Source organism: Pseudoliparis swirei, chromosome 21 (genome assembly GCF_029220125.1).
Source record: "Pseudoliparis swirei isolate HS2019 ecotype Mariana Trench chromosome 21, NWPU_hadal_v1, whole genome shotgun sequence".
Lineage (NCBI taxonomy): Eukaryota > Metazoa > Chordata > Actinopteri > Perciformes > Liparidae > Pseudoliparis > Pseudoliparis swirei.
Window position 1 is genome coordinate 14,197,698 of NC_079408.1, and position 23,576 is coordinate 14,221,273.

General features: G+C 41.8%; 1 protein-coding gene across 8 annotated transcripts in view; it reads left to right on the forward strand.

Annotated features, from left to right (window-relative positions):
- nrxn2b (neurexin 2b) overlaps nt 1-23,576 on the forward strand; it is an 856,499-nt gene that overhangs the window by 39,745 nt on the left and 793,178 nt on the right. For 6 of the 8 annotated variants that reach the window (XM_056442208.1, XM_056442207.1, XM_056442213.1 and 3 more), the window contains exon 1: nt 13,662-13,755. The exons of 1 other annotated variant lie outside the window; for it this stretch is intronic. The gene's annotated coding sequence lies outside the window, so the exon portion shown is untranslated. Of the gene's footprint in view, nt 1-13,661; nt 13,756-14,962; nt 15,304-23,576 lie in introns of those variants that run through there. One more of the 8 variants, XM_056442209.1, reaches the window with a different exon arrangement.

The following is a 23,576-nucleotide window of genomic DNA, read 5'->3' on the forward strand; positions in this document are numbered from 1 at the left end:
AGTAACTCTGCTGGCTTGTTCTCTCCCTACGCCTCTCACGGGCGATTATCTAAGCGAATGGCTAAAGAGATTAATTCCTCAAGGGACGAGGTCTCATCTCGAGCAGCTAGCTCGTCCTTTAACTCCTCGCTTAATCCACGGGAAAAAACTGTCTGTAGAGCCGCCTCACCCCACCCGCTCTCTGCTGCAAGAATGCGGAAATCAATGGAGTATGTAGAGACTGACTCTGAACCCTGATGTAAAGAAAGGAGTCGATTACGCCTCCTTACCCTGAAGCGGGTGGTCAAAAACGTTAAGCATCTCGGTCTCAAACACAGGAAAGGAGTTATAGATAGCTGGATTACCCTTGGCTATGACCACCGCCCATGCAGACGCTTTACCCGATAACAAACTCATAACGAAAGCTATCCTAGTTCTGTCAGAGGAGTAAGTTAAAGGCTGCTGATCAAAGACTAGGAGCACTGGTGAAGAAACTGACTGCATGTCCCTGAATCACCTGAATACCTCACAGGGGTGGGGATGAATGGTTCATCGGGTTGGCCGGGATGAATGACTTGAATCTCTGGAGCTGGAGGCGGTGAAGCAGGAGCTGGAGCCGTCAGAACGTTGAGCTGGGTGGAAAACTGGGTCAGGCGGCTGCTGAGCTGAGTTACACCGGCATCAAGGTTCTGGAGGGATTCCATGATTCCTTGCAGAGCTCGTTCGTGCTGCCCCACACGAGCTCCTTGTGAGGAAAGAGCCTGCTTAATTCTCTCAGTCTCTGCGGGGTCCATACTGTGGCCAGATAATTCTGTTACGCCCTAGAGATACTGGACCCCAAAGCAAAAGACTTAGAGAGATGATCAAAAGCAAAAAGTTTATTCTTAGATAAGCAGAGGCAAAGAAAAAAGGCAGTGGAGGCAGGAAGCGGGCTGGCACGGAGACGTCAGAGACAGGAGGCACAAATCCAGGATAGCAGCGAGACACACCGTAGGGTCGAACACAAGGAATTATCTGGCAGGGAAGTGGCAAGAGGACTGGGCCTTTATACACAGGTGATTAGGTGAGTGGAAACAGGTGTGCCTCGCTTGCTGCTGGGAGGAGCCAGAAGAAAAACACAAAAAGGCACACAACAAAACCATAACTAAACTGAATCATCACAGAGAGTTTAAAACAACAAATCCCATATCGCGACAGAACATTCCTAAAACCCCAAAGAAAACTGAAAAGAAAACTGAAATAATCCCTTTTTCATTCTCTATGGACTGTTTCTTATCTGTTAATTCATGTAATGTATTTATTTATGTCCTGAATGCACTTACCACGATCAGTCCTGTACAGCCAGGTGGAGTATTTCCCCTCTGACGGCCAAGCTGGGTCGAAAGCCGTCATCCAGTGGTGACTGGACTTTACCTGCTTATCGGGGAGGAAAGAGAACCTTAAATTACTTCTGTTGTATTATATCATTATATCAGGGGGGCGGGCTGACCCCTGTTATAATGATAAGGGAAACACTGCTCTTCACGTGTGTGTGTGTGTATCGGTGTACCATAAAACATTTCTTCACAGAATAATCAAAATGCATTGCAGAAATGTTCTTTAGTCTACTCTGAGCAAATACAGTAATGTTTACACATCAATTAAGCATACATACTTCAGTGGTATTCCTGGAGGTATTGGGATTAAATTTTTCTTTGTCTGAGACTAAGCGAGTACAAATGAAAAGCTCTCCGAGATGAGACCTTCTCGAGAACATGTACTGCAACACTGGTACCCCGCGCTATAAAGAAACTAATGAATAGAACAAAATATAATAGAATACTGTACCATAGAAATGTTCTCAACAAGGTTAGCCAATAATAATTTCTTCTCAAGGACAGGGAATGGAGAGTAACTCAGTTTGATGCTAAGAATCAGCAGCTGTGTTAAGTTTGTCTTCCATACATAATCAAACATTGGGAGAGTTGCTTCAGTGGCTGCAGCCAGATCACAGGAAATGCCTATATTTGAACATTGCTTACTGAAACCACGATGTATATCAGATCCTTATAATTTGAAACTATTTTTGCAGATATTCTAGACATCTTTTGGTTTCTGCGGAGCAAAAAAAAGAATACTCGTTAGCTCCATGGTAATATTGCTTTTATAGTAATTTTCCGTCGTACGAGGGGGATTCACTGCTCTTTATTTATTACTAACAATTACTATAATTAATAGGTAATACCAAACAGTGAAATTAGCACTTGAATAACTATTAGTTTTCCTCAGACATCGCTGAAGCTTGTAAATCTTTCTCTTAGGTGTTAAAAATGTCATCCCTGGTATGATCCAGGTGTGTGATTGATCACTTTTGAGATGAGGCTGTGAGTCAGTCAACGTGACAGTTATGTGTGTGTGTGTTCATCCCCAAAAAAGGCAGGAGCAGAACAGAAGCTAATTAAAGCTCAGAGATCAGGAGCAGAGATACATGCAGAACAAACACTAAAAACCTAAGAAAAACAGAAATTAATGATTTATTGTTCTTCATGAGCACGTTTTACCTTCCCACGAATGGAGTGTGACCGATGATGACACAATACACTGTGAGTGGAGAGACAATGACACAGTCCCAAAGCAAGAACAGTGGAACCAATGGGAAGGAGAAGGAGAGGGGAACTCGATGCTTTCCTGGTCTTGAACCAACTGACTGTAACACAGCGATGGTCCTCTGTGCTGGCGTCCTGTGTTTGTTTTCTTTTAATTATAGTTATTGAGAGCTTTTTTTAAGCAGGAAGAAATAGAGATTTGAGGAATTGGTGGAAGGAAGACGGCGGCAGTACACTCCTGTTTTATTCATTTAATTAAAAAAACATTTTCATAATTAAATATGCATTAAAACTTTAGAATATCTGTTCTTTTTTATGTAACGTTGACGGCCCAGCTGTCAGAGAAGAGACGGTGCCCAATAGATGCAGATTCATTTAAAAATGATGGCTTCTGAAACTTTCCACTTCAGCCATCAGACGAGACCATGTCTCCTCGCGGCTAACGACGGATACAAATGGTCACTTTGATTGTTAAAAACATGGGGAAGAGATGTCAGTGTTATTGTTGTTTGAAGTGCAAACAATGAACAATTAGTTATTGTTTCACACACACGCATATCCCTAAAACGCTCTTCCTCGGTTTTTGCGCTAACCACCATGGCAACATTAATCGATAGACTAAAGATGCCTGTTGAGAAGCTTGGTGGCTAATATTTTACTCATGGCATGTGATTTGTTAATGTGCTTCTGTTGCTAAAGGTACAACTGTAAACTTTGCATTGTATTGCCATTTTAGAATACATTTGTGAAGTCAGATTTGACCCATATGAAGGCAAAAGAGAACAGAGTGGTGAGTCCCCATTGCCACTTGTCCTCCGTCGTACAGATGAAGGGACGGCAGGGAGAAGATGGAGTTGAAGGAAATGTTTAAGTTTCCTTAATAATTGATTCCCACCAGCCGATATAAAAGTTCTTCATTCCATTTGAAATAATACATGATACGTCTGCCACAGACACGTCCCGCGTAAATCTTTTAAAGGTTGCCTCTTTCCCAGTGAGTTAAAAAAGTTTTTCTTGCTGTCCCATATTTCATCCAATAAAACAGTTCAACAAGCAGAGGAGCACATTAACCTCTCGCTTAGTAGGCAGCGTGGACTTTTAGAAAAGCAGCACATTTAGAAAAACTAACAAGTTGACAGAGAGGGGAGCGCTGTCTCTTTAAGAGAGGGGCACTGTCTCTTTAAGAGAGGGAGCGCTGTCTCTTTAAGAGAGGGGTGTGTGAAGGGCGAGGTGCAGTAAGCTGAAGACAACACAACGTATGCTTGTTTTAAACGGGAACTTGTGAAATAAAAGTTGGAAAACAGAAAAACTACGTGTTTCTGAACAGTTAATTTTAAAGGTGCAACACCAACAGTAAGTCAGTAGTTATTTTAGAGATTTTTAATATCATTTTGTCATCTCACAGCTGTTTTTATGTATCTTTGACTGCGTGGCTTGAATACATATTGTTGCCATAGTAACTCTCCGTCTCTGTCGGTGGTTTCCCCCGCTGTAGTTTCTCGACCTTGCATATTTTCCAGGCCTTTCACTCGGCCTCCTCACACCGGCCTCGACAGGTGTTGTGTGTCTCCTCACCTCTCTCTCCAGACGACTGCACAAAGCACACACACACACAAGCGCACATCGATCACACACACAGCATGTGCACAACTCTTGTGCCAAAGGCGGATTTTATTTATTTAATTTTTTCCTGGTATAGTATGCTTCTCGCTGCCAGAGCTGAGGTACCGTCATAGATCCAACTTGACATGTTGAGCAATTATTTATTTTTTCCAACTCAAAATGACACGAGAAAAAAAAAAATCAATTATGTTGAGTGTAATGGCTTCTTCCTTATCGGCTGACATCTCCATTTATGTATAATTGGTTCACGATAGCAAAGTGCATCTCTCAACACAATTTACTGCCACACAGATGTGCATTTTAATCTCTTGTTCTTTATGATCACACGAGAAAATCTACAGGGTCATCTATACTAGAGCTCATCGTTATGATGTTGTTTAATGGCTGATATATAGATATACATGTCCACCATTCAGAAGAGGGATTCCATGTAAGCACGACGTATAAAGGAGTGTTTAGTGTCTTCTTCCATCCGTGTCTCAGCACATGTTTTAAGGCTAGTTTCCATCACTGTGGCCTCATTTCTATTATCTCATCTCGAGTGAAACGAGAAAAAAATGGAAAAGTGGGAATTGACTATGACCTCTTAAAACAATTAAAACATCCATCTTAAAACAATTTTAAACATCCATCTTAGATCAATTCAAATTTATTTCCATCTTAAAACAATTCAAACATCCATCTTAAAACAATTTTAAACATCCATCTTAGATCAATTCAAATTTATTTCCATCTTAAAACAATTCAAACATCCATCTTAAATAAATAAAACATCCATTTTAATAATTCAAACATCCATCTTAAATCAATTCATCATCCATCTTAAATCAATTCAAACATCCATCTGTTATCAATAGAAACATCCATCTTAATTAAATTCAAACATCCATCTTAAATCAATAGAAACATCCATCTTAAATCAATTCAAACATCCATCTCAAATCAATTCAAATATCCATCTTAAATCAATTCAAACATCCATCTTAAATCAATTCAAACATCCATCTTAAATCAATAGAAACATCCATCTTAAATCAATTAAAACATCCATCTCAAATCAATTCAAACATCCATCTCAAATCAATTCAAACATCCATCTTAAATAAATCAAACCTCCATACTAAAGCAATTCAAACATCCGTCTTAAATCAATAGAAACATCTTGAATCAGAACATCATTAAAGCAGAGGTTCCTTGGGGTGTCACGAGGCGGAGACGTTGTTACTCTGGGTGTCATTTTCATGAAAACATGTGTCGAGGGCGACGGACGAGGAGCGCGGTCCTCGTCCTCCACGCCTCTGGGTCTCCAGCACCATGACTTAGCCTTCACGCCGCGGGCCGACCTGATGACGCCACCTCGGCCTTGTTTTCATCCACTTCCTCTTTTACGAGCTAATTGGTTTCGCTCTCTCAAGTCCGCAGAGCAACCGGTGCTCCCTCTACCTCCGCCTCGTCTTCTACCCCGACCCTCTTCGTCGGTTTCTCTGAATCATTTTAACAAAATCTCTTTTTCTTTGATGTAGCTGCTTCACTTCGGAATCCAAAAGGAAGACTTTTTTTTAGATGCTCTTGTCTGGGTACATCTATGGACACGAGGAATGGGCGTCGTTAGAAGTATCTCGATACTCCTGCTCTTCTCGATCCTGGTCCGTTTGGTTTCATCGGTTATCATTTCTCATTACTAAATAAGAGCCTTTTGATAATAATAGACATTATTTAAAATTCAGAACGGGATGATATTCCTCCTGTCCTCCCTCCTGTCCCGTGTCCTTCCTCCTTTCCTATGTCCTTCCTCCTGTCCCGTGTCCTTCCTCCTTTCCTATGTCCTTCCTCCTGTCCCGTGTCCTTCTTCCTGTCTTGTGTCCTTCCTGTCCGGTGTACTTCATCCTGTCCTGCGTCCTTCTTCCTCTCCTGTGTCCTTCCTCTCGTGTCCTTCCTCCTGTCCTGTGTCCTTCTTCCTCTCCTGTGTCCTTCCTCTCATGTGTCCTTCCTCCTGTCCTGTGTCCTTCTTCCTCTCCTGTGTCCTTCCTCTCATGTGTCCTTCCTCCTGTCCTGTGTCCTTCCTCCTGTCCTGTGTCCTTCCTCCTGTCATGTGTCCTTCCTCCTGTCCTGTGTCCCTCCTCCTGTCCTTTATTCATCCTCCTGTCCTGTGTCCTTCCTCCTGTGCTGTGTCCTTCCTCATGTCCTGTGTCCTTCCTCCTGTCATGTGTCTGTCTGTGTGTGTGTGTGTGTGTGTACACGTACTCGGAGTAGCTGATAATAAATTACACCAAAACAGAGTTTTATAAACTCCAGTCTTAAATCACTTTGTGCCTGTTTTTAATACCTGGTTCTGGTAGCCGTCCCTAAAGGACACACACATGCACAGAAATGCACACACGTGTATTATAGTCACTCAACTTTCCCTGAGGGTAAAACCCCCCAAAATGGTCCCCTCCAAAGAGAAAGTTTAAACACTGCTTTGCAAATACTGGGTGTAGAGGAGTACAATTAGACAACATCCACCCGGGTAATATAAACATAACAACTCCACCGGGAGGCTGTGTTACACTGTAATTGACCCTTCCTCATTTGCAAATTGAGCCCATCATTTCCGGCTCATGTGTGGCAAGTCTTTAGATAGCGAATGAAAATACGGGATTAGCTCGATGTTCTCGGTGCATTAGGACTGTCACTGTCACCGCCGGCCCAAAAAACAGGTTAAAGCTATTTAAATATCTGTTGTATTCGCATTACATCACAGCTGAATGTGACGTGTCACTGCACGTTGTATTGAACTGATGTCGGACGCCCTGTTTCCATGGCTGATTGGTAAAGTTGAAATGGAGAGTCATCGGACACCTCTTCATTTCACTTAAAAAATAAGTTGATTGCCTGAAGTAGCTAAAAAGTTTTCTACTCGCTGGTTCCAGGAAATACAAATACAAATGTGTCTTTTATCTGTTAAAAGAAGTACCAATGTCAAAAAATGGCAATTCAACGTAGAGCCGTGTGGACTCGAAAACACAGATTACATGTTGTGGAAGATTGTTCCACGAAAAACACGACACAACCAGACAAACCCGTTTCTCTTTTTTTCAAATTTAAAGACTTTAAAAAAAATGTTTTTGGCCACTGAAACTAACTCAATTTAAGCTTCACCCGCAAAAAAACAAAACGTGTGTGATATCTGTCACTTATTGCTGGAAGCGTTGCTTATTATAACTCCATGTTTCTTTGTAAAGCAGCAGCACCTACAGGAGAGACGACAATAAAGAGGCTTTGAGTCTCCTCCAGAGAATGAAAACAAGTTCAAGGCTGCAAGAAACACAAAGCAGACGTTAAAACCCACATGTACTGGAGATGGATATGAAATTGTATGCGAGGATGAAGCAATTACATCTTTGCAAAGTTAGACCCTTTCATTTACACAATGTTTGCCAAATGATCAAGGGCTGTAACAAATGCAATCTTCTTTTCTTTAAATATATTTGAAAGCTTCAGTTAATGCTTTTGAACGCAGCCTTGGATGTCTTGGAATAGCCCTCTGTAACTGTGCTGTAAAATTGGGTTTAAACAGAAGGGAAAAAAGAGGCTATGCGTCATTTGAATGTTGAATTTTGAATGTTAACGTTTTTAATAAAACTTTACGCCATTCAGTACAGCCTAAACATGTAAACACATGATGAAATGTGTTCATGAGCATACTAGGAAAGCATTTTTTTAAGTAAGCAAAACCCAATGTTAAACAGCTAAACAAAGGACATGTAGGGGACAGTTATTATGTATTTCATGTATTGATAGTCTGGTACGATGCAGATTTAAATTAATGTAGAATCCCTGTTTGTTGTTCTTAAAAACACCACCAGAAAAAAAATTATATTACTGAGAAAGACAACTAAATATGGGTACTAGTTCAGTGGCATGTAGTCCTGTCGCCATCGTCAAGCTTGGGTATAGTCAAGTTTTCTTTGGGGAATATAATGTGTGGTGGTGAGACTGTGGTGGGCGCCACCAGGGCCCTGGAGGGAACCATAGGGCCCTGGTGGGAACCATAGGGTCCTGGAGGAAACCATAGGACCCTGAAGGGAATCAAAGGGTCCTGGAGGAAAGCATAGGACCCTGAAGGGAATCAAAGGGTCCTGGAGGAAAGCATAGGACCCTGGAGGGAACTATAGGACCCTGGAGGAAACCATAGGACCCTGGAGGAAACCATAGGGCCCTGGAGGGAACTATAGGACCCTGGAGGAAACCATAGGACCCTGGAGGAAACCATAGGACCCTGGAGGGAACTATAGGACCCTGGAGGAAACCATAGGACCCTGGAGGAAACCATAGGGCCCTGGTGGGAACCATAGGGCCCTGGAGGAAACCAGAGGTCCCTGGTGGGAATCATAGGACCCTGGTGGGAAACATAGGGCCCTGGAGGGAACCATAGGACCCTGGTGGGAACCATAGGACACTGGTGGGAAACATAGGGCCCTGGAGGAAACCATAGGACCCTGGTGGGAACCATAGGGCCCTGTAGGAAACCATAGGACCCTGGTGGGAACCATAGGACCCTGGTGGGAACCATAGGGCCCTGGAGGAAACCATAGGACCCTGGTGGGAACCATAGGGCCCTGGAGGGAACCATAGGACCCTGGTGGGAACCATAGGACCCTGGTGGGAACCATAGGGCCCTGGAGGGAACCATAGGACCCTGGTGGGAACCATAGGGCCCTGGAGGAAACCATAGGACCCTGGTGGGAACCATAGGACACTGGTGGGAAACATAGGGCCCTGGAGGGAACCATAGGACCCTGGTGGGAACCATAGGGCCCTGGAGGAAACCATAGGACCCTGGTGGGAACCATAGGGCCCTGGAGGGAACCATAGGACCCTGGTGGGAACCATAGGGTCCTGGAGGGAACCATAGGACCCTGGTGGGAACCATAGGACCCTGGTGGGAACTATAGGGCCCTGGAGGGAACCATAGGACCCTGGTGGGAACCATAGGACCCTGGTGGGAACCATAGGGCCCTGGAGGGAACCATAGGACCCTGGTGGGAACTATAGGGCCCTGGAGGGAACCATAGGAGACTGATTAGCATAATGAGGAAATGTTTATGAATGTCTTCTTTGATAAAAGGCTTTACTGTCCTACTACTAGCTTACCAGCTACAACACACTGCTCCTATCATGACTTTACTTGTTTGCTTGTATGCTAACGTTGGTCAGACCACAGCTGTTGAAACTCCGTGGCCACATGGACGATCCTTGTCCGTCCTCGTCCGCAAGAGATGGCACTCGTCTTGAAAGAAAATGAGAAGTTTTTGCTCGATGTTGAAGGACTTATCAGCATTCCACATCAGTGGGTATTGAACAATTTAGCTTTCTGTATAGAGACAGATCAGACAGTTGTTGTTGTTGGTAAATTACAATTATCCATGTCTTTGTTGGAATCTAATGTGTGTGGCCCAAATAGGCATACACTTTTACTGCACTGGTATGTATTGTATTCATAAGTAACTATTCTGGACATTAAGGGTGTACAGTAGTGTTTTTACTGATATTTCTAAGAGTACAAGCTTTATAACTGCCAACATTGCATCACTCGAAATCCCATGTATCCAACACCAACACCTCTACAGTATGTCATCATATTTTATTTATACATGAGCTTTTCTCCTGGTCGTAATACTTTATCAAACTTGTGTGATGTTTATTGCTTGCGTTTCGTTGGACACTGTCCTCATGTTATCCTGGTGGGATGTATGATACTCCAAGAGGATAATGACTTGGGTAACCACTGGCACACTAATAACTCGTGATTGCATTGAGAGAATCCAAATAATTCACAGATGAGATTAGAGATGGATTATTGAGTGTGAACGAGCGGTTTGAGGAGCAAAAACAGATACGTCCTGGGTTTCTTTTCAGTTTTTTTATTCTTTCATTGTAACATGGTTTTGGGTGTTTTGGGACCATTTCCAGTTTGTTTGGTTAAGATAAATGCTCTTAAATTACAAAATGTTCCCACACACTCAATCATTGGCTTTCTATCCCCCCTATGGGCTAAAATGCAAGTGAAGAAAAACGAAACAAAACCAAGTGCTCTCAGCTCATTGTATAATATTATTACCTACATGCTATCAAGGAGAAATATTGAAGCCGGGCCAACTACAGCCACGCCCACTGCTGTTCCATCATGTTCACCAAAACTCTGCTGGTATTTATTCTAGATTAAAAAATAAACAAGACTCACGTGTACGCACGTCTGCTGTATTCAGGGAAAGCCGTAAAGAAATGGACAGCCCGGTCTCTCGTAATTGTTCCAGGCGATCATAACGTTGAGAATTGAGTTTAAAATATAAGATTATTGAGTTCATAACCCATCTAAGAATGAACCATGTGCTCCGTTCTGACCAATGTCGTGTAGTACAGCGACGCAGTTTATTCATGGTAACTTGGTACGCGGCTTAGTATTTTGTTCCCTCCCGAGTTCTAATTTCAAAGGTCTCTGTTTAATTGACACACAATCTAAGAAGAAGCTAGTGTTGTGAGGTGGGCGACCGCAAAACCCCGAGGATACCCAGAGTTCAAAGAGATGGATAGAGAGAACGAGAGATGCCAGGAGTAAAAAAGCGAGGGAGCTCACTGGGAGAACGTGTCAAGAGAGCCTTGGTATGCCCTCCTTCGGAGAGACGCTGATCATAGAGCGCGTGGCTGTTGTGGGATCAAAGGCTTTGTCAGTCAAAGCCCCTTGACTCTGTCTCAGCAGAGCCAACTCCAGGTACTAAGGGAGGCGTGGACGTGGAATAATTCATGACCGGGGAGGCTAACCCTCAAATGCTCTGTCGGCCCAGATCGAGATTGTTTTTCTATCCGTGTGTGTGTGTGAGATATTTTTTGATTATTCCACGACTGCTTTTATGAACCAAACTGTTAAAATCACATTCAACTCCGAGATCCAAGTTTTAACGACATTTGTTTGGGCTCGGTGGAAGCGTAGAGGACGACGATTGAGTCATCTTCTGTTACACGAGGCTGATTAGGAACGCAATCAGCCAGGATTTACGTGACCTGAATTTACATTTACAGGAATCTGAATTTGAATTTACTCATATTATCGTTCAATTATTTTTAGCACCGTGCTGAAAAACAATTACAAATATCTCCATTTAAATGTAATAAAAACTTGAGGAGTTCAACTATGCCTTATCTTTCTGTTCATGACGGTATCTACCCACAGCTTTTTTTGAGCTGTATCTAACTCGTATCATCAAGGTCAAATTATAATTATCATTCATGGTATCAAATGGCAGCATTTCCCAGAAGAAGGTGAACGACACCTTGGCAAACTACACTTAATCCACAGAACCGGGGCTATCTACCTATGGTCCGTTTAGATTAGCGGTCCACAACCTTTTTTTTACGGCAAGGACCGGTTTGGTGTCAGACAATATTATCATGGACCGACCTTCAAGGTGTATAGGCGAAAAAATATGACAAAATAAAATGATACAATGTGCATGAAAACAAAAATAATATACATAAAAAATACAACTCGCCTTTAGGTTGAATTATCGTCCCATTATGCAGAGCGCATGAGAATCACCTGCAGCGCTAAACACGTATTTTAAGTGGGACTCATTGATATTGTCTTTTATATGCAGCTTTCTTTTTCTTTGAAGCCATATGCTCTTCTTGTGTCTCCTCTTTTCAAACAAGCTCTGCAAAGATGTAGATTTCTAGACATGTTTACTGTTTAATACATTTTTTGGGGTAACGTGTCACGTGACCGGGACGAGCATCTTGACAATAAATTCATTATACTGTCCTTTGCGTAATACAAAATGTATATGTGAAAACCTTATTGTAAGTCGCTTTGGATAAAAGCGTCTGCTAAATGACATGGAAGGTAATGTAAAAAACCTATGTAGAAATTCACCTGATTCTGATTTAACACTGGCCATTTGGGAAAGTGCTGTGCTTTCTTATTTTCCTACTAATTGGATTTTATTATCACACAAAAATAGTGTTCAACCTGCCACATGTGGAATGGTTGTTCAATGGCTCAAAGAAGATAATTTGACAACATAAAAAACTCCCTTGGGATGATGCTTCACACCAAAGTAATATGTTTTCACTTTGTATTTGTTAGAACTTGCTTGGTAACAACACATTATAAGTAATGTTTCATTATAAAGAGCAGCTTGCTTATTTTTATTTCTTGCTAACGTTGAGCTTGAGATTGAAGTGTAGCTCGTAGCACTTTGTGTAAATGGTTAGGTGACGGGAAATAGTTTTTTGGGGTTTTTTGTTGACAAGATCCCTCAACCAAGTGGGCCCTGTCTTTGCCAAATTGTTTTTCTTTTGCATGGCAGGAAAAAAGGGTTGTTTATTTCCCTCACTCGTTTGTTTTCGCCTTCCTACTAGCTGACAAAGCAACGGGAACGAGAAGGGGGAGGAGCTTATGTTGATGGTGGTGAACGCGTGGTATATTTGGAAGAACCCTTTCAGCCCTTCACGTCTCTTTCTGCTCTACTTACTTGCAATAATTAAACACTTGTTTCAGCAAAAAAAAGACGTCTCTAAAAGCCATGTGCCCTCGCCCACAATGTTTAACAGTTGCGCTGTCAGTGAATATTCTCAATGTGAATGCGTATTATGAATAATACACAAAATGCATATTTAATTCTGCAAAGAAACGACACTGAATGCACCGTACAACCAGAACCAGAAACTATGTTGGCACATACAAGGAATATGGCTTGGTGATTGGTGCGTGGCAATTAAAAAACATGCACAAATAGATGATTAAAAGCTTGATCTTTATTCATTCTTTATTCTTCTTTTTATGTATAATCACATTTTTTACAAATTTAGTAAAACCATGATGTCTCTTTACCTGCTATGAAATAAAACGGGATGGGCAGAGGGATGAGGGTATGAGTGAAATATAAGAATTCATCATAGTAATGATGCAACATAAGGATTTACTAAATAACTAAAATAAGATATAACATAATAATGACGCTGTGAACTACTAGGCCAACCTTGTCATCTGTTGGTGAGAGATTATGGGATTATACTGTGATTTATATTGCAGCACAGGGACACCTGTCACCTCTCTCCATACGTTCATTTTAGTCTTGACAGAAAAGTCCCTCGTGAACCCGTTAGAATATCTCTTTCGCTCTGCTACTGTTTTAATAAATAAATGAAAGGGGTGCAACTGGGAAAAAAATGGGTCCCGGTTTATGTTGCTCTGCAGAGTTTGGGAAAGGGAAAGACGGCGCAAAGTGAAAGAATGGGGGGGAGGAGAAAGGGCACTAAACTTGAAGCAATAATTAAGTGGAATATGGAGGGCGCCCTCGAGGGTACATCTGAATCAGCACTTTGCATTTTGATGGAATGTGAGACAGCACGGAAGCCGCTTTCATTAATGAGCTTATTTATGTGAGGGCGGATGGCATTCGCCCCCGACTCGGCGACACGCTTGGCCGGACTCTCCCTCGTTCTTGCAAATTGCTGGCAGGGGGCAAACAAAGGGGACTTGAGGTCGCATCTACTCAGTGTACTACAAGCTGTGGAGACCAACCATGTAATGATCGACTTTGTACGGCTTGTGTGGGTTCATTACCGTGAGAACGACGTGGCTTTATGAAGACGAAGAAGACACTTTTGGGGATTGGAGCCAGCTGATGGTTTGGATTGCGGTGTCGGTGTCCCATGTAAAATGTGTTTTGAAAGCTTTTGAGCAAACTGCTTTGTATATTGTCTTATTGGGATCCAACTTCAAATGTTGGATTCGGATTACTTTGGGTGAAGGTTTCTTTTTTTTTTTGTGATCAAATCTTTTATTGTTTTTCGAGATATGCACATGCAAAGGAAAATATGTACACATTGTACGTATACAAAGGTACTCAGACAAAAAATATTTTAAATATATATATATGTAAATACGGGTAGACATGCAAAAACCTGCACACATATTAACATATATGTGCACATATACCCCAATACATACACACTCAAGGTTTAATTGTTGATGAGTGTTGTGTTTAACTTTCACAATTATTATTTTGCACATTTGAAAAATTGTTCATAGACTCTCATCATCTGACTTCTCTCCTTTAAAAGGGTTTCCAAATGTCACATCGAATTGGAATTTCATGAAAATTGAAAATTCAAGAGTAGTACTTTTTTATTTCGTGGGTTCGGGCGCCTCCTTAATAAAGACCGCGTCCAAGCAGCCGGCGAGCCTCCGCCCGGAGACATTTATTTACGGCGATGTTTATGAGGGCGCCTGTCGTAAAGATTTAAGACTCCGCTTTTGAGGCTGTTTGCAACATAAGCACATGTATTGAGTTGAATGGGGGGGGGGGGGGGTCATCGCGTGCATTATAGCCTTTCCAACGTTCTGTCCACCTTCTCTTTCTTTTTGGCATCTTATCAGATATGTAACATACTGTATATGAGCTTTTTTTTTCAGTCACCCATCCCTCATACATAAAATATGGTAGTTTTGAGTGATTGGACCTCGTGAGGGAGGAGCTGGTTGTGTGCTCTCCCTCACATGGATACATACAGTCGGTACGGAAAGTATTCAGACCCCTCTACATGTTTCACTCTTTGTTTCATTGCAGCCATTTGCTAAAATCAAAAAAGTTCATTTTATTTCTCATTAATGTTCACTCAGCACCCCATCTGGACAGAAAAATACAGACATGTAGAAATGTTTGCAAATTTATTAAAAAAGAAAAACTGAAATATCACAGGGTGAGAAATAAAATGAACTTTTTTGATTTAAGTAAATGGCTGCAATGAAACAAAGAGTGAACAATGTAAAAGGGTCTGAATACTCTCCGTACCCACTGTATGCCCACAAACACACTCCAATCCCTCCATCCTCCTCCATGATTGTGTGAAATGGTTGACCACGCTTGAGCATGAAATGACCGACGCCATGTCTGAATACTCGAAAGGGATTTGACATTTGATTAGATTGTGGCTCCCCACCTGGCCAAGGATGAATATTCATGAGACAGACAGACAGACAGACGGGATTTCATGGACGGGATTTCATGGATGCTACCCTTCTGCGACAGTGCTCTGGGTCGGGACAGCGTGATTACGTTGCAAACAAGTTGTAAGTTGATACACTGATGATCTGATGATTTCTAATTTATCACCTCCTTAAATTAATAAATACTGAAAAAATGACTGTCTCGTCAGTCTGCAGACAACAATGTGTCATTGTCGTGTCGATTGTGCTGTGGTGTTCTGTTCGTATTTTGTGAACTTGTTGTCGTGGATTGGTTGAGACGCTTGGAAATGAAAATTGGATGAATATGGTATGCATTTTAAATTATTTGAGAAAGTATTACTTTAAAGTATGTATTGAAAAAAATCATTAAACTGAAGATTGTAGACAATATTTATTTTTAGGAGCAAACTTGCCCTCAATTTAAACCACTGAATAATTTATGATTAGCGTTCCTGCTCGTGATGTTAGGAAGAAGTGAAGAACTGGCTCCAGGAGGACCACTTCACAGAGCAGGAGACGTCGACATGGAAATATGTTCTTGAATCTTGTTGATTCCTTCCAGGACGTAATTATGGCGCCATGTAGAACTGAAGTGTTTAGTCTCCTGATCAGAGGAGAGAAAATTAATTATCAGTTTTCTGTTATCAGCACGGTTTTCTGAAGCATTAATCCTCACAGCAGTCAAGTCCTGGATCTTTAATTCAGATTCTAACTTATACACATTAGCATTACGATTTATGATTAGGCGTTTCTATCAAAGTTGAGAGCAGGCTTGCTATCACCAAATATTTTCCGATTTTTAACCGAGACATATTGCTAATGGATTTTTCTTTAGCCTTGTTATGATGGGTCTAAATTGAAGAATCAGATAATAACATTAGTATAAGTCAATGGTGGTGGTCCTCCATTTGAGTGCATGGCCCTTGTTCCCTTCTTGCCACGTATATGTTTGCAGACCGCGGAGTCTTTGGCTCCACCATCTTCTTTTTTTGCCGATCACTTTGAATTTCAGTCTGCGAGCGTCTGATTGTAGGTTTACTTTTCGATATCAAGGTCAGTATCTTGAGCTTTATATAGAGTATTAACGTGAGTTAATACAATGTTTAGGCGAACTTGGATGTATCACTTTAAAATGTTCTTTAAACTGAGTTTAAGTCATTGGAAACGTCACCTAACAACGTATCTTCTTAAGTTTACTCGCTGTATCTCTGGAGTTGATCATGTACACAGACACATGGTGGCAAGACCAGCCATATGCTGGATGCCGTGATTCTTTTTTTCTCTTGTTTGTCCGGGAGGAAGATAACCTTTACATTTATTGTCCGGGGGCATCCTTCCTGGCTTTAATTAAAGCTGTAATTGTGCAGACGGGCTCTTCTCTCATATCTAATCTCTTCGTTGAACCTGCTCGCTGCTGTCCCCTGTTCAATTACCTGAATTCACTGTTGTGGCGACGTGGGTGGGGAGAGGGAAGTAAAGGAAGTTGGAAGTATAAGATTGACGGTATCCGCTCTGACCACATGGAGCTCATGTGCTGGTTGCATTGGTCTGATGAAATGTTTGAAACCAGATGCTGAGTGTTAGTATGAAACAAGTAAATGACAATTCCCATTTGTTGCAATAAACGGTTGCCACATATGATTATTTTCATTTTTAAATGTATTTTTTCAAATGAATTACATTCTTTTATATCCATTTATTTTCAACACTCAAGTTTACAAGAATCCAAAGTATAAATTGCTTGTTTGACCAACCGTTAAATCCAAATGTAGTACGTCACGACAATATATTTGCTTAGTATTTCAATGATTGTGGATTTTCAGCTGATAACCAACAAATACTTTCCATACTACCGAGATTACTCAAACCCTTGTGCTGTATTTTGAGAATGAAAGAAGAGTGTCTCTGTTGTGTTCATGTGAAACTGATGTTGTAGAAGAAAGATCTCCTGTTGTGTGTGTGTGTTTGGACCTCCTCATGGTCTTTCTCCGCAGTAGGTTTCTTGGAGCGTGTGCATGCCTGATGCTGGTTGTATCTTGCTGCTTTCAAAGTCACACTGTTCATCATCCTCCAGAACCCTCTTCATGTGTCAGTGATGAAAGGAGCTAACACATTTCTGCCATTCCCTGTTTATCCCTCTTCATGTTCATATTCAGAGAAACAGGCCCTTCGTCCCGTACCCGGAACCCCGTCTACCCAATCGTAGTATGGCATCGGACAGCTCCTTACAGGGTCTGACAACTCATTTGGTTGTGCGCTATAGACTCTCATGCATTTCCAGGATGGCTGTGTGGATTTCAAACTAGTTTATAGTCATTACCAGGAGATATAGAAGAGACATACGTCTCAATCGTTACTTTTACACCTAAAAAACAGTGCAGCTAACATTCGCAGAGCATGTTATAATTTACTTGCGTTAGCATATATAAGATATTCAATTTAATTCAGATTATTTAGTATAGCCCATTCTCACAAATTCCAAATTTGCCTCAGAGTGCTTTACAATCTGTACACATAGACATCCCTGTCCCAAAACCTCACATCGGATCAGGAAAAACTCCCAAACAACCCTTCACGGGGAAAAAAGGGAAGAAACCTTCAGGAGAGGAACAGAGGAGGATCCCTCTCCAGGATGGACAGAACAATAGATGTCATGTGACCAGACGGACAGATTTAGAGTTAAAACACATTCAATGAGTTTGACAGAGTGTATGAATAGTTGGTAGTCGGCATGGACCACGATCCAGACCTCCACGATCCATCAGACAGATGGAGGTAGAGGAGGAGGATGGGCGGAGCATCAACAGGGCCATGGCATAGTTGGTAGTAGGCATATTCCACGAGCTACAGGCTAAGGAAGGTATACTGAATGTATACACGTGTTGCTTTAGCTTTTAGATGACTGAACCGGTCAATGATGATCTATCCGGCTTTACAGGAACAGTGTTGTTCCAAAATATCCTGTCTTCTGTCTGGTTCACGTTGGCACTGTGATCTTAATGAAACTTCTTATTTCACCTTTTTAATGTTCTTTCTGCAAAATCAGTTTGACATTCAGGATAAATCTTAGCGAATTGTCAATTGCAGACTGTGAGATTGTCATCAACTGGTAAAAACATCCACCGTTAGTGAAATAAGGGACCTCTGGCCTTTCATAGATATCCCCATACAGACCCTCATGCATACCGACAGTGTCTTTTACGTCATCCTTTTATGGATTTAGCAGGACTGGATGTCGAGCAAGAACCATTGTGTTGGCATGAGATTGATTGGCTACTTAGAAGGTGTATAGAGGACAGAGTGTTGAGGATGGCGGCGAGGTCTCATTAAAGAGAGGCATGTGTGTGGTGCCTGGATCGAATGGAAACTTGAGATCAGTATCTAAAAACATTTCTCTACTTGGGCCTTGATAGAGAGAGACACACTGGGGTGTGTATTTGTTGACGGGGGATTTATATTTTATAGTCCTAAGTATTTGACATAGCATCCTTAGTGCTCAGCTCTTCTGTTTTTTGAGTTGAGGTCCGTCTCTGTCTCTTTATTCAATGGAGATCACTTCTTAGCTGCCCTTTTATTGAAAGTAATTAATAGCCATTTCCAGCATGCATATTTGTAATTAGGTTATAGTGTGAAAAACATCAGCAATCCCACTTGTTATTTTTATGAATTAAACCACAGCCCAATGTCTGCTGTACCCGGTGGTTGAACGTTTATTCAACCACCGGGTACACAGCCTTCCCGACTAATCTTCTGTGCAGACAGATATTGTGCCCGTCTCTCGCAATTATATGCTGAGAATCGAGGTGAAAAAGCCTAAATGATGTCCCTTTAGAAGCCCCCCTGCACCATTAAAGCCAAACACAAACCCCTTTTGTTGTCGGGCAATTACGTCGCTTCTTCACTAATGCTCCCTCGTTTTGTCTGGCGTCCATTTTCTCGAATGGCCTCCACCCATGCGGCTTAAATGTGACCAGAACATAGAAGAAGACATGAAGAATTGAGAGGTTGCAGAAGAAAGGGAAAGCAGAAAGAGTAAAAGAAGTGAGGCACAGCAAGGGCCAAAAAAAAGAATGGAATATTGTGTGCCATTGTTGGTCAGTGTGTGTGTAATCAGGGAGTCATGCCTACTATTATTATGTTATTGACTTCAGGCTGGAGGATTAACATTGCACACATTCACTCCCTTGATATTGCCCACTCACCTCTACTAAATAATACAGGCTATGGTTAGAAAGTATTTGTGTGGCTCAACCCTTTCTGCACATCAGATCAGGTGATTAATATATTCATTAAAAAAAACATGCAGTTCATAAGCACATGTAAACATAGACACTCAAGCTACAGTATATTTAGGATCAGCTTTGCCCTTGGCTAATGTCTCTGCTGTATTGGCACACTTAGGGGTCAAAGATTAATGAAACATGTTCAGGTACAAGGATTGACCCGTGACGTCCAAAAGGCGCCGATCTGTGCACTCAAAAAACGTGCATATAGTTGATTTAAGTATGCATTATTCTTCGTGGCAGACGAGCTATACATAGCTTGATGGCCGTGCTTCGTGGCCTTTAGTCAAAGCACTTTACCTCGTTAAAAGATCCTGTTAAATAATTAATTGAGCCTCAAAGGCGGTGATCAATCGATTGAGCAACTCCCTCGCCCCCATTCCCAGAGAAGCTGCAGCTTCCATGAAATTGCTTCCCTTCCTCACTAATGATTTATTCTCAGTACTTCAAACCAAACATGCCAAGACTAAGAGGTCAAACGACGATTATCCTGAGATGTGATGTCTAGTCTTATATAGTCTTTGATCATCCATACATCCCAAAGGAATAGTGTTGGTATTGTGTGTGTGTGTTTTTTATGATAGCTGATTTCCAAGACCAGATGGAAAAGTAAACTCTTCTGTGAGTTGCTCGGCAGTAGGTAAAGAAGTGGATGGGGAAGATGGCTGAGGGCCCCTAAAGCCACTTTAAATGCGTGAGTTTACTCGCTTGACCATTTGTGGCTTTCTGCAACACTCGCGCAAGGGGCGGGGCTTATCTCCGTGGCAACCATTATATATTCCTTCATCCACGATGAAGAACTAACCACTAGTTCTGCTTTATACTTGTTGAGGACGTCCAACAAACGTTGGAACATCCAACGTCCTCGTGTTTGGGTTCATAACAATAATATCATATATATATATATATTTATTCATGACATCACCCGTACGTTCACACAGCTCGGTGAGTTTCACCTCTACGTCTGAATGTCTCTTCCGGCTCCGCTAGAGCAGCAATTAGATTCATCAACGGCGGAGTAGCTCAACGCTGATTGGCTTTCGCAACTCGCGAATATTCGTAGCTTGCGAATATTCGTAACTTGCAGAATATTCGGAATTCAGAGAATATTCGGAACTCGGAGAATATTCGTAACTCGGAGAATATTCACAATGCTCAATTCGCGTCAAATGCGACGGCCAGCGAAAATGTGCTTCTAACACAACCACTCAAGTCTGGACGTTAACTTTGCGTGGGATCTACTCGGGCGAATAATTCCCAACACTTTTGGTGTGAACGCGCCTTCGGGACTGTGGCTTTGTCATCGGCTGGGACCCTCGACCATGGGCTCAATACCATCGTTATATGTCTCGGCCTCTGGGTCTCCTCGGCAATGCAAACCTGACAAGTGTTGTGGGGAAATCCTTCTTTTGACCTCTCTGTTGTATCGAAAGTGTTTGTGTAAGTATGGTTAGATATCAGCGAGAAATGGCTCTTCTACCTTGTGTCAAACAGACAATACAATAATCATATTCTTCTTATATATCTTCTACACTAATGTGTTGAGCTGTATCTGAGGATTTAGTCTCTTACAACTACATTTGCCAGAGTGAACCAGCAGCAGCAAACCGTGTCAATCAGTGTCACTGATTTGGAGCACCTGAGGGGACAGGAAGGTTCTCATGCATTGGAACAAGCAAACAGCAGAGAGAAGACGCTTCAGGTTCACTCAACGGCTCAGTCCAGAGACGGCAATGGTCGGTGAAATGGTTTATTTACTTTCATGGTGTTTAAACATGCTGCTGAATATGTTTAGCTGCTGTGTAGGCTGGTCAAGAAACACATTGCAGCGTTAAATGCATTGATTTTGTGTTAAAGGATTTGTGCGAAAATATTTAATTTTGAGTTTGGAAAAAATTATCTCTATTGTTTTTCATGACATCATTCAGTCAGTATTGTCTTTTGCCCTTGACATCCAGGAAGAGGAGCAACATCTTAATGTTTCTATCAACTTGGGACATTTTAAAAGTGGAGTTTTCCATTGTGTTGAGAAAGTCAAGTAGTTTCATGGTCATTTGTCTCAGTGGATCTTATGTTTCCGAAGTGTTTGTCAAAACATCCACAGCAACTCAGCTAGTCTCAACAGCATGCTTTGCACTTAAGGAAGTACTGAAAAATGAATATAAAATGCACGGCATTTCAGTTATTATGCATTTATTATGCTGGAAGGCCATGCTTTCCGTGAATAGTTTTAATGGCGTTCTTAATATATAATGGCATTCAGATTGCATGCTGATAATTTAATAATACACAAAAGATCATTTCTCCACAGATTATAGGCCTATCATTGATTTGCATAATAAGTCAACACGAGTTACAAAGCAGGAACATTATCAAGTCCGATCTCGGTTTAATGCACCGTTCACCGGAAAACACATTGGCTTTTTATGTGTGTTTCTGTTTCACCTCTCCAAGGTTAAGATCTCTACAAGAATCAGGTTTCACAAACGACTAAACATCCACACAGTGTCTGCCAGCATTGATTATTTGTGCCAAACAGGAACCCGAATGAAAAGAAACAAAGGTGTTGAGTGGGAGGGAGTAAACACACAGACTTCTCTCGCCTCACCTAGAGCAGAGGAAAAGGGACCGTGATGGCTCCTTTTACCTCTCGTCTTCCTCCACAGTTAGTAAGCGGCATTTGTTTTTTATTTCCCATTAAGGGAAAGCTACACTATACTAAATGTGACATTTCATTGGCCGAGACTCATTGCTTGTACTTTGTAATTCCAACGGGATTTATTTTTCTTTCACGAGGCTTTAACACAGTGATTTTGGAGATGTGGAAAAGCACATGCTTGACTGAAAAAATGTTCAACCCCATATTAAAAATAACTCTTGTTTAGAAACACAATCCCCAGATACTGCAGATTCTCCAAGACGGTGCTTCATGTGTCTCATTGGGTTCAATGGTGCCTGTTAACTGCTGTTAGTTGTGAGAGTTAATGGTTTGATTTACACTAGAGCCACATATGATTACCATATATGCCTATACAGGGCCTACTTAGCATTTTGAATACACACATCCACCTTCAGTTGGGCGCTCATCTTGGAGCAGCGATCCTCTACACAGACAACCTCTTTATTAGCATCATTTGTTTAGTTAGACCTCATTTTTTAGACGATTCTTGTAATATTCAGCCTAATTTTGGCATGGAGCCTGCTTACACATACAGGGCTTGCATTTGCAGCCATGCTGCTATCATGAAAAGATCTATCTTCACGAATTGATGCATTTCAAACACTTAATTTTCTCTTTCAAAATCCCCATGCATCCGTCTCAAGCTATTAGTGATCTATTTAGCTGGTCTGATGAACCTCCAGGATCATAAATCCTACGCTCATGACAATGCAACGAAATTAACCGTAGATTAGACTTTGATAGGTTTCTCTCTTTGCCCTGTACGCCTGTCGCTCAAGAAGACTGTTTTCTCCGTATACGCTTCTCTACTATCTCCATTTTGCTACCAAATGACATACAAAGCAGAACTGCAGGTGAGTCTTCATTTCCAGACCATGACATTTGTCATTTCCCGGCTAACGGATCAGCGATGATCCGCGTCGAGCTGGCTGTCCACTCCTTTTTAGCTTCCTGCCACTGGCTCATTGTATCGCCGGAGGTGTCCTACAGGTGTCATTGGACCCCATTAACGGGGAGACGGGCATGATTGGCTATGCAAGACACCGTGTCTCATTAGAGGCCACGGGACCGGTGAGATTACCATTTTCACGGTTTCCCTCATTCGCATATTGGCCACAGATTTCTCCGATATGCCCGTTGTTTGACTTTCGGTGTATACCTTTGCCTTGCGTGTGTGCAGTAGTGGTGGGCTGCTATGCGGCGGCATGGTACTGCCTTCCTGAGGGACTTGAGCTGATGTGTTTGCTCACCTCACCAAACGGGTGTGTGTGATGTGTTGTACACCTCTGACCTTGTGGCTACATCGGTCTATCCACACTGAATACACATGAGGTTATTAATCTACTGACCAAAAACACACATGCGTACACACAGATACACAACTTCTCCATCTGTGGCTATTCCCTCATTTG